General features: G+C 36.0%; 1 pseudogene; it reads right to left on the bottom strand.

Annotated features, from left to right (window-relative positions):
• Window positions 1-10,034: 10,034 nt before the first annotated feature.
• Window positions 10,035-12,543, bottom strand: LOC142605616 (G-type lectin S-receptor-like serine/threonine-protein kinase SD2-5; annotated as a pseudogene).
• Window positions 12,544-12,879: the final 336 nt, after the last annotated feature.

Genomic DNA, 12,879 nt, shown 5'->3' with positions numbered 1-12,879 from the left:
GATGCAATACACACTGGATCCAATATACTCAAGCTTCAAGACCAGTATTGGCATAATTAATGAAGAATAGGGACTCGTCTTCCTTCCCAATTCTGCATCCCCAACTCGTTAAAAAACACATAAGTTATTAAAATTGAATAATAGTGAAGGAGAAAATCAAGAAAATTATCTTCCAACAGTAAGCCACATAAAAAGAACCCAAAGTTAGATTTCTCTAACTAATCACATCTGAATGCTAAATTCTATGCGAAGATTACTTTAAGAATTTATTCTCCTCAGTAGTTAACAACATGGCTCAAATAACCAAGTGGGCATAAAAGAGACTCACACTTTAGGTCAGGAAGGACAGGAGTAATCCCGTTAGCCTTGTAGTTATGAGCTGACACATGTTCTCTTCAGTTTCCTGATCATCATAGTTTGATGTTGTAATGTCCAAAAGAAACAGTTTTCGGAGATATATGGCCAAAGCACTGGTGCCACCGCCATTGAAAAGAACATTTAAAGTCAAAATACAAAAAATACACCCTTAGAAACCAACTGAACCCAGTGATACCTAGAACTTACTAAGATCATAAACTAATTAAGAAAAATAAAGTGTATGGCTTTTAAGTGGAAGCAATACAAAACAAGTATCAAAAAGCTTAAAACGAGTAGTAACTTTGGATAAGGCATATTAGGTTTACACCTAGAGCCACAGCCTCAAAGGATTCAAACCTCAAAAGGAGTCACTAATAAATCACTAATCTTAAACTAAAGCACAAAATTGTAGGGTCTTGACATATATTGGTTCAATTGCAAATTGATGATACCGAAAATCGTCAGTAAGCCATATAGTCCTCACATGCCCCCGATGAAGTACCTGCACAACACAAAAGATGAAGACCTTAAGAGGGGTACCGGTGTGGTACCGGCCAAGTACCCTCCGACGGTCAAGTTAGAGAAATCTATTGTTTGCAACTCTAGAGTGCCAGGGCTGGGATGAATTATACGTACCTTGCTTTGTGAGGGTCTTGGGGTATTTATAGTAGTGTAGGGGCGAAATTCATGCCTTGGTCAAGAAGTTCTTTCCTTCTAGGAGAGTAACTTATGGATTTTGCATATCTCCTAGAGTTCTTTTCCTTATAGGAGTCTTCTTAATTAGGTTAGGCATGTAGCGCAAGAACTCTCCTTATACACGTATGCGTGGAGATCAAGTAAGGCTATGGATGGAGGTTTAATTGACCTCTTCAGCTTATTCCCGTCAGCCTACAGCATCGTCCCTTTTTAGGGTCGTTAGCTTATAATTAAAGTCGTCAACTTATAGTTAAAGTCGTCAACTTATAGTTAAGGTCGTCAGCTCTGTTATGAAGCTATAGACTTCGAGATGCAAGCCCAACAGAATCATTGGGCTTGACGTCAGACTCATCGGAGATTCATGTATCCCCTTCAGCTTACTAGCTTCAGCTTACTACCGTCAGCTTACTAGCTTCAGCTTACTACCATCAGCTTACTACCTTTAGCTTGCTCTCTTCAGCTTGCTGTCTTCAGCTTATTCCTTTCAGCTTACTCAAAGTACAGTTGTCAGCTTTGGGATAAAGATGTAGACCTTACACTGCTGTCATCTGTCATGAGTAATGCCAACGGCCTTGTTATGTCCGTCGCCCTTTGTATTCATCATGGGTTAATTACAAAATTATCCTTATCACAAATAAACAACAAAGCAAGCTTTTGTTGCACATAGTAAGATCAAGATGCAAAAATAAATCACCATCAATAGGAGTACAGAACCGCAGTGCTAAAGCATCACGACCCAAGGAAAATGCTAACCACATCTACATTATACCCCAAAAGAATTAGTCAAGTAACAATTAAAGCTCTCCGAAATCGCTTATATACCCAAAATCCACTTACTAGACACCTGATAAAAGACTTAGTACACACTCACATGGCACATGCTTATATAATCCAATCCAATCAAAATCCACACAACATGGTAATCAAAATTTCCCGCACTCAAATCCTTGAGATGCTAGTTACAATCCACAATGTGGGACAATACCTCCAAACCACACAGCGTTGCCAAATCTCTTGTCACGACCCGAGGAAAGCGCTATTCATATATACATTATGCTCCAAAAGACTAGTTAAGTTACAATTAGGCCTTCTCGCAATCTCATACAATCCAATCTAATCAAAATCCACACAATGTAGAGTATCATGTAAAGTTTGCTAAGAACAAATAATTATAGTCTACGGCTAATAGTAACAAACAAGGGAATAACTAGTAAACTGATACACTTGCCCAATGCAATGCATCGTCGGCTTTTCCATTAACGAAGGGTGATGAACTAACCATTCTGCAAAAGCAAATGTCCCAGGCCAGGCCAGAATAATTTGCCATTCAGAAAAAATTTGAAAATAGGCGAGGCTGAGGGAGAGAGAGAGCAACGGTGGTAACAGACACTGAGAGAGACTGTGGTGCAATGGCTGTGAGTGGGAGAGAAGTCGAGCCAGCTGACTGAGAGAGAGGATGATAGAAACCGCAGAGGTCACAAAATATATATAGTTTATGTTCGATCCAGTCCGGTTTTATTCGGTCCTCTTAGGTTTTAATCGGTCCTTTTCAATCTTGTTTGGTCCTAAGAGTATTAGCATTGGGGTGTAAATACCAGGTTGCTATTTTATAACCTAAGACACCCAAAAAACTCACTTCATTTAGGTTTATATTCTTAAAAAAAATTGCCACCTTGTAGTAAGAGCACTAGAATACGAGATGCAAAAAAATGTCTATTTTATATCGTCAAAACCTACTTATCTATTTTACCATCATATTTTATAATTTACCTAAATTCTAGTTTTTATTTTTACATATAACTCATTAAAATAATATAAACTATACCAACAAATAATATAAAAAAATCGGTTTCTCTCCCTTCTCTTCCATATCATTTTCCTCTCTACCTTTTTGTTATTAAAATAATATATATTTTTTACATCCTTGTGAACAGTTGATAAAAAAATAAATAAAGACCAACCCCCGAATGTGGATGGATTTAGCCTTGTTGGTAAATAAAATAGCAACTAAGGGGTTTTTACAACCCTCAATGCTAGTACTCTAAGGTTACATATATGCAACCTTATTGTTCATGGGTTGTAAAAATAAATAAATAAATCTTATAATTGTGAGTGAACAGAAAAAGAGAGTGGGAGGAAAGAGAAAGGGAAAAGTATTTATTATTATTTTATTAGGTAGTTTATATTATTTTATTGGGTTGTATGTAAAAATAAGAATTGAGATGTTAGGTAAGTTGTGAAATGGGTCGGCAAAATAGATAAAGTGGTGTTTAAGGAGGTAAATAAGTTTTTTTTTTTTTTTTTTGCATTCCCAGATGCTAGGCCTTATTTGGCCTATTCAGTCATCTTCGGTCTTATTCAACCCCATTATATCTTATTCGGTCCATTCGGTCTTATTCAGTTCCTTCGGTCCTCTTCAGTCTTATTTGGCCCCTTTTTGTCTCATTCGGTCCATTCGGCCTTGTTTGGTTCAATCGATCCTCTTCGGTTTTTTTCAGTCCTCTTCGGTCCATTTGTGATGTTCGGTCCTATTCGTTCCTATTCAGTCCATTCGGCCATGTTCGGTCTTATTCGGTCCTTTTTTATTCTATTCGATCCAGTCCAGCTTTATTCGGTCCTATTCGATTTTATTCGGTCCAGTCAGACATTATTCGGCCTTATTTGGTCCTCATAGGTTTAAATCGATCCTTTTTGGTCTTGTTCCGTCCTCTTAATTCTTATTCGGTCCATTCGGCCAGGTTTGGTCATATTCTATCTTATTCGGTCCATTTCGGTATTATTCCGTCCATTTGGTCTTTAATTGTTCATTCGGTTCTCTTTGGTCTCATTCAATCCATTCGATCATTTTCGGTGCCCTTTGGTCCGTTTAGTCATGTTCGGTCCTCTTTAGTCTTATTCGGTCCATTTAGTCTTGTTTGGTTCAATTGGTCCTCTTTGGTCTTATTCAGTAATCTCTGGTCTTATTCGGTCTATTCGGTTATGTTCAGTCTGTTCCGTCTTATAGGGGGTGGCAAAATCTAACATGACCCACAAATCCAATATGACTAACCTGTATATAAACAGGTCATGGGTTGAGGCTAAACGGGTTCGGGTTATATTCGGATTGACACGGCTAACCTGTTTAATAAACAGGTCATGTTCGTGTTCAACATGCGACTCCGTCTAACTCGTTGGACCCATTTAGCTTATAAAATTATTAGTTATTTTGATATTATTGCTTAATTAATGGTTTTTTTTATATGTTTATTACTATATTTATAGTTGTAATTGTATTTTAATTTTAATATATGGGAATTGATAAAAATTATATAGGTTTGGTATGATCTATTAATAAACAGGTCGTGTTCGGGTTGAGAATTCTTGACACGTTTATTAAACAGGTCAGGTTCGGGTCAACCCATAGAGCCGAATACTCGTGACTTGACACGACACGAACCCGATGAGTGAACACAAATTGCCACCTCTATCATCTTATTCGGTCCAGTTCAATTTTATTTGATCCAGTCAGGTCCACTTTGTCTTTTTTAGTTTTTTTTACAGCCCTATGTCTCCTCTCCACAAAGCTTTGTTGTGCATCTGTTGTATCATCAACTGCAAGCAAAATAAAATTCATGTGCCCTTTTTAAAAAGCCATGTGGCATCCAAACAGCATAAAAAAAAAAAATTAAACCTCTAATTGAAAAATGCAAACTACATACTCAATAAAAGTGCAATCTCACAAAACTTAATTTTTTTTTTTTTAGAAACTCACAAAGCTTAAAACTTGGTCATATTGCATGGATTAAAAAAAAAAAAAGGAGAGGTTATTTTAACAAATAAAACAATATCCATGCATCAATGGTAAATTCAAGATTGCTTAGATTCATAAATGTAATTTTATGTTGAATAAGAAAATTTGTCAAACACCATAGACATATAAAAAAAATTAGGATAAATTATCATTTTGACCCTTAACGTTTATGGTATATATCAATTTGATCATTAACGTTTCAAATATATATGTTTAATGTATAGTCCTTATCTTTTGGTATTATGTCAAATCTCTACTTTTAATTAATGAATGTAAAATGATGACGGAGCTAATGATGATATTAATATATATATATATATATAGATATATAACAAATTTGTTAAAGAAACATTAATTTAAAATCATTTCGAAGAATTCCTTCGTCATAAAATATTCTCTTAAGGAGATTAGTTCAAGCACTTAAATAGTCTCTCTTAAGGGACAAGCACTTAAATAATCTCTCTCTGCTGTTTAGTTTAATACATTTCCCTTTCTACCAAAAAAAAAAAAATAGTCTCTCTTAAGGGACAAGTTCATCATGTGCTGCTGATTACTAGATGATGAGGCCAAGTACGGTGATTCCGTATTTTAAGAATGGAAATGTTAATGAATACCCTAAGGGCATTTGTTAGTGAACTATTTTAGGAAAGTTTTTATAGAAAAAGAGAAAAAACAATTAATGTTTTGATAGCTTTACAATTTTCCATAAAAGTAATATAAAAACCTTCCTAAAATGGTTTATTAACTATAAGGATGTGATTCGAGCCTTGGCCCAACAAGAAGGAGGACGTCGGCCCAAAGAACCCAATACAATGAATTTATAGAACGTGGGCTAGAAATCTTGATTCTAATGAGCTTAAACGATAATGTCAATGACCCAAGATCACAAAACAATATAGATGAACAAGTTTATAAGATGAGGTTTATCCTCGGACTCAAGCCGAGAACCAAGTGTTTATATTTCTTCTTACTTAAAGATCTTTTACCAAAAATTCTCTCCCTTTCTTTACAGGACCCTCCTCTTTTTTATAGTCCCTCCTCCTTCTGTGTAGATTCAGACTGCTCCCTCTGATACTTGTCCCATCCGCCTCTTTTGGAAGTCCCTAGGTAATAGCTGTAAGGTTGAAAATCATTGTTCAGGTATCACTTCCTCATAAATGCGGTCAGAGACTTAGGTACCGAGCATTCAATGTGGTGGTAGCAGCTTTCTCTAAGATCTCATTTTTCTTCACCCCCTTGCTCTCTGTGCCCCTTTTAAACATATCTTTATCCCCAATACCTTCTAAAATATCATTCTAGTTAACATGACATACCACCTGATCCTCACTGCACTCAACCGAGAAGGTAGTCTTCCTCAAATTATTTACATTCACTTCATCCGCCACATTTGTTTTAGGGGCTCTGAGTTTGATATCGTCATTACCATTAACTCGTCTTCAGACAAGCAAATGTCCTCGGCTCAAGTCCATGGCCCAAAAACGTATCTTGGGCCTTTTGTCCTCACATTAACAATTGCCCTAAAGGCACTCGTTAACATGATCATTTTAAGAAAAAAAAAATACAAAATCAATATTCTTAGTACAATTCAATGCAATTATTTATGAAAATGGAACTCGGATTTTTTTAAATATTCAAAATTATTTATAATTGAATCCGTACTAATTGCCGCAACAATGTCCCTTTCAATTAACCATATTCATTAAAAACTTATCTTACATTTTGTTGCGAAGCTCAGTTTTGGTGACATTCATAGTTGAAAATGCTAATCCCGTAGTTGCAATAGAGACTAGAAGAGTAAACACAAGCAAGTAGCATTCTAATTTTCTTGTTCTCACCACCCACTCAACAAGTATGACCACTCTAGTTCTATTTGAATTTTTTTAAAGGGTTGGGTGGTTGTTTGTTTTTGGTAAAATTTGTTGATTGAGCTTAATTTTGTTTAGTTTTGCTATTGGTAATTTTTGTTGTTGAGCTAATTTTTTTTAGCTTGTTAATTTTGTTTTAGATTTTACATCTTTAAATTTTTAATGGTCTTTAAAATGATTAATAATATTGTTAAGGGGGGCTAAGTGTAATTTTATCGAACCAAATTGCTAAAATTAATACCTATATATACTAATATTTTATAATAAAAAATTTGGGGGGGTGGGGGGGGGGGGGGGGGGGAGCCTAAGAATAGCTCCATTCCTGTTTGAATTCAAGACAATGGTTTCTTGAATCCATAAGGAAAGATAGTTGGAATCCACCAAAAAATAGAGAGACTTTTATTAAAATGAATTTGAATTATTTTTTAAAAAAACATTCATTGACTTGGGGGCAAATTTAAAGGCTCTGTAAAACTTGACAGACATGAAAAAATATTTTCTAAAATTAATTATAATTAATACTGTGGGAGGGAGGAACCCGAGGAACAGAGACTCGTTGTATAAAAACATCCCTAGGAGACGGTTAGGCCTTATTGTTCATCAGATTGGGTCCAACCCAAATGAGACAACCAAATGCTAGAAATGAAGGGAGCCTATCTAGGGAGACCAAGGAGCAAGCTTTCCTCGGGAGACCAAGGTCCAACCCAAGTACTAGGGTGTAGGCTGAGTAAGGAAGTGATGAGGGGCAAGTGAAGTCAAGAGGAAGCTTCTTGGAGAAGCATCCATCATCTCCATATTCAATACTCCCTGCTAACTTATCCTGTCACATTAAATGCAGAATGACCCATGAATAGTGTCTCCATAGCTTGCTCAGCCTACTCTACCACCACCATCAAAGTAGTGATGGGACAAGTATCCAATACCATAATTAAGGGGTGTCCTAGTGGAGGGCCAGGATACAATCCCTCCTACTATATAAAGAGAGGCAAACCCCTCAAGATTGGGGATCGGAAAAAGCTCGGTAAAAGCTCCTAAGGAAAGAGAGAGAAAGAGTGGTTGTTTTGAAGTTATACAAGAACTTGGGCTCCTCGGACTGATCGAGGAAGACTGTTAATAAAAGTTTACCTTTCCTTGGACTTTATCTTTATTCTCACTTGTTGTCTTAACCTTTTCTTCCTTTAGCGTTGCTAAAACGACTCCATGACTAGACCATCCATCTCTATCAAATTAATTAGCACTAATAAAAATAGAGTGATAGAGGTAGAAAAAAAAAGTGGATTCATGATTTGTTACATTTACCCATCCCATGATTTCCAAATCAACAGACCCTATTATCGAGATACGAAAACTCTTTAAAAAAAAAAGTAAAAAGAATTGTATCGAATCCATTTTCTATTTTGGAACGAACAATGACCAACTAACACTTTGACTTTATCTTTATTCTCACTTGTTGTCTTTAACCTTTTCTTCCTCTACTGTTGTTAAAATGACTCCATGACTAGACCATCCATCTCTATCAAATTAATTGTATTGGGCCTATTGACCAGACAGATCTTATCCCAAGTTGGGTCGGGCTTGTTGTCTACGGATTTGGCCCCTACAAATACCTAATCATAATAGAAACCTAATTTGACATAAAAAAAAAAATTAAAAGCACCTAGCATCAAGGAAACAAATAGTAGATTCTATCCTACATCAAACCTTCCACTTGAAAAAAATTTGTCCTCAAGTTAATAGTTGTAATTTGAAATCTTCCACTCCAAATAAACAAATACTTCGAAAGCTTTAGTTACTTGATCCGGTTTTGAAACTTGTCTCTTTATGGCATAGCAAAAAATTTCTTCTCATTTGCTTTCAATTATTTGTAACACCAATCAACAAAGGGTTGATAATAAAATAAAAAAATTTTACTCTAAGAAAATCAATAGATTGTATAACCATATTCAACAAATCAAGTGAAATATGGGGGCTGTAGGTTATTGACTTATTTTCATAGTTGACCTCAATTGAATCTTCCACAATGTTTTCAATAATTACCATCTTTTGATTTCCATCATTATCCACAATCTATTTGACCTCTTCATCAAACTTTTGAAAATTATTTATCTTAAGCTTCAATGCAACAACTTGTTGCAAGTAAACTTAATATTTTATTAGTGTATCACATAAATCATAAATCTATGGAGAGAGAGAGAGAGAGAGATCATATCAAATACATTTTGAATGGAGAAAGAGAGAAATAACATAAATACTTGAAATTAGGACAGATTGGGCGGTGTTGCCGTCATTGGTCTAGTTGTGGTTGGCTGATCAGGAAAACAAAAAAAAAATTGTACCAGTTAATAATTAATATTGATATATTGTTTCGGAGTTACTGCTACTTAAAAAAAAAAAATGAGACATAAGATAAAAGTGGCAATGTAGCTCGGTGGGTAGGAAATTAAAATATTAAATAAGGTTTGTTTGAGAACCGTTTATTTTGCTAAAATTAAAAACTTTTTGCTGAAAGTATGTAGAAAAAAACTAAAAGCTAACTTTTCAAACAATAAGGCTTGGTTTGGATACAGCTGAACGCGTCCAGTGTTCAGCGTTTTCCAGCCTTGTTTTTTTTCTACTGCGTTTCAGACAAAACACATTGCGCGCACTGTGCGCATACTGTTCATGCACTTTTCAGCAATTTTTTATTAAAAATAGGTCCCCGTAGTACTATTTACACATTTAAAAATTATTTTACTACAATATTTTCAGTTTTCAGTTGTATCTAAACGGACCCTAAGACCCACTTAACAGTGCAATGACACCCACTTTACAAGAAAAAATAAGCTAAAAAGTAAAATAAGTTGAATTTTTCTCAAATTCCAAATACAACTGAATGAAAAATTTGAAAACACAATCATAAATAGCAAGAGATTGAAAAACATGATGACGAAGATGAAGACTAGAGCAAAAAAAAAAAAAAAATGATAATGATAAAAAAAACGTTATAGACAAGATTATGAAAAATATGATAAACTATTTATAAAAAAAAAACTTTTTATAAAGTCTAGGGACTAAAATAATATTTTATCTAAAAAATTATCACGCGCAATACGCGGGTCTGTGACTAGTTATAATTATAACCCGTAAAATCTCAGCAAGACTGCAACTTCATTACAAATTAACTTACAAAAACAATATTATGTATTAACAAAAAGTCTACAACTCAAAATTAAATTTCAGTGTCAGCTATAGAATAAACACGTGTACATCATTGTAACAATAATAAATGACATGAATGACATGGGTTGAAAGCTCCCTTTAAAAGGATGAAAATTACCTCATTTGGTACGGTAAAAGGTCATCTTGGTCCTGATAGAATTGAAGGCAATAATTGAGTAGTAGTAGCAACATGCACTTCCTGGTTATGAACTCCAGCTCTTGTGTTTGGTAAAGGTGGATTCAAGAAGAAATCATCTAGGTTTGATTCAACATTCACAACACCCTCCAAGACCTTAACCACAATGGACATAGAAGGCCTCTTTGTGAAATCATTTTGTAAACACCATGCTGCAACCCGCATCATATTCACAACTTCTTCTCCGTGTAAACTCATATCTTCATTGTACTTGTCAACCAGATCCAATAATTGGCCCTCCTCAATCTTTTTCTTGAAAATAGCAAGTAGATGCATTGCTTCTTCTGGTTGAGAGCGATCAAAATTTCTCCTTCCACATAATATCTCCAAGAGCACTACACCAAAGCTATACATATCTACTTTTTCTGTAATCACTGAACTTAACCATTCTGGAGCCATATAGCCAGGAGTCCCTCTCATAGTTGTCACAACTTGACTCTGTTCACAGTCAACTAGTTTGGACAACCCAAAATCTGAGACTTTTGCATTGAAATTCTCATCTAAAAGGATGTTTTGGGGTTTGATATCCAAATGAACTATCTTATGTCTGCAGTCATCATGTAAATAAGTTAGTCCTTTTGCTATGTCAATGATGATCTTCTTTCTATGTTGCCAATCAAGCAACATCGCCGGATTTCTATGAAATATCCATTTATCTAAAGACCCATTAGACATGTATTATAAACAAGAAGTGGTCCATGTGATTTCTCAGCACAAAATCCAATCAGTCTTACTAAGTTGAAATGATGAATGCTACCAATTGTCTCAACTTCTGCTAAAAACGATTTCTTGATTTGACTTAAACCATCAAAACGCTTCACTGCAACTTTAGTATCATCAACTAAAGTCCCTTCAAAAACTGTGCCAAATCCCCCTACACCAAGCTCCGTACTAAACTCTTTTGTTGCTGCTTGCAAATCATGATAAGAGTATCTTGTGGGCATTCCTGGTACCTGATCTAAATAATACTCCTCCGCTCCATCCGAACTTTTCTTCTTCCAAAGTTGAAAAACAAAAAATACAATTAAAAGAAACAGTACAAATGGAAAGCTGGAGACCAATATTATTTCAAGCCAGTGTTTTTTCTGCCGAGGAATAACTTTCTGCACCTTGATGTATACCCTGAGGTAATTTTTTTGTCCTGCATCAGTGGACATCAGGGAAAAAATTTGGGATTGTAAATAGCAATTCCCCATATGGTTGTTCAAATTATAAAAAACAGCTTTGCAGGAACAGTCTTTTAAGCAAGCCTGTTTGCAAGTCTCTAAATTTATACGTTGGTGGTTTGGATTTATCTTGGGGGGATAATATGTTATGGGAAAGTATGTGATATTCTCGAGCTCTGAAAGAACGTGATATTTGGAATCTTCACAAGACAAGGGAGTAATGAGGGAGCATCCATTGTTAGGCAGCTTGTCATTGGTTTGCCGAAAATAGCTTGTTCCTTTAATGGGTGGAGGACAACTACACTGGGCATTATTTGTACAAATACCATAATTGCCGCAAACTGTAGGGTAATCGCAGTCACCAATCCGTCGTGTGAGAAAATCATACGCATAATTCGCCTCTCCATACGCTCGCAAGTGTCCGTCAGGCTCAAATCTCATGTACTCCAATGAGAAGTCTGAAGGACTAGTAAGGACGAGAATCAGACCTTGAGAGAAGAGAGTTAAATTTTCACTGTTAAGTTGCACATAACTGGAATTGGCTTTGACTGTGTCTCCAGCATAATCAAAGTTATGATATCCAGAAAAATAGCGTTGGGGAGGATTAGAATTGATATAAGCTGACAACCCTTCACTAGTGAGAGCGAGTGAATACAATCCCCCTTTACTTATGAGTTGCTGCCCTGCCATCAACTTTTGCTCGAGCATCAGCGTGTCGGTTGGGTGATCAAAAGACTGCCAGATTATTGTTGCATTGTTGTGATCCAAGAGCATGAGGTTGCAGTTATCGGTTAAGTTTAGGCCAGCCACAGATTTGCTGCTGGTGTTTGTCGACCACACCGTAGTTCCATTAGCATCTGTCAACACCAAACCTCTTTCTGAAGTGAGCTTCAAGCTCGCATTAACGCTTACAGGATTCGTTGGGTTAGCAGCCCATACTACTGTTGGACCTTCAGATTTTGAAATATCGCCACCTTTGAGAGGAATTCTGACAATGGCAACGAGAGAACCGTCACAAGTTTGATTACAGAAGAAACCACAATGACAAGTTTGTTCGTAGAAATAACCATTCGATTCACTGGAAAGTATAATACTCACAAACGATCCATCATCAAATTTCACAGAATCGGGAGTAGGAAAACTGTTGGTCACTGAAGTAGAAGTGTTTGCACTCCAATAACTGCCAGGCAGGGCTTTGACTAAGATGGGAAAAGGTTTTAGAAAAAGAGCAAGGTAAAGAAGAACAACACAGCAACCCCAGCTTATACTACCCATTGTCTGTGTGTGCTACAGTGCTAGAAGAAATTAAGAAAGGAAAGTGGACACTGGGCAAGGAGAGAGAGTGATAGAATTGAAATGAATAGCAGAAAGAATGAATTCCTTGGGGGCAGAGTAAATGTAATAATCTAATGATGGAATCATGTAATTTAGTTTATTGTTCCCCGGTTGACTGGTTGACCTTCAAGTCCAGGAGTAGGCAGCAGCTGTTGGGTTCGTGGCATTTAGTGTGGTCCAGCCCACATAATAGCTCTTTGGCTCGCTGCCAAGCGCACTAGCATTAGATATACCAAATGTTAAATTTTTAGTATTTATCTATTTAAAAGATGTGTC

This window comes from Castanea sativa, chromosome 8, assembly GCF_040712315.1.
Source record: "Castanea sativa cultivar Marrone di Chiusa Pesio chromosome 8, ASM4071231v1".
Classification (NCBI taxonomy): Eukaryota; Viridiplantae; Streptophyta; class Magnoliopsida; order Fagales; family Fagaceae; genus Castanea; species Castanea sativa.
The sequence above is the reverse complement of the archived record's forward strand: the minus strand, read 5'-3'. Positions and strand labels throughout refer to the sequence as shown.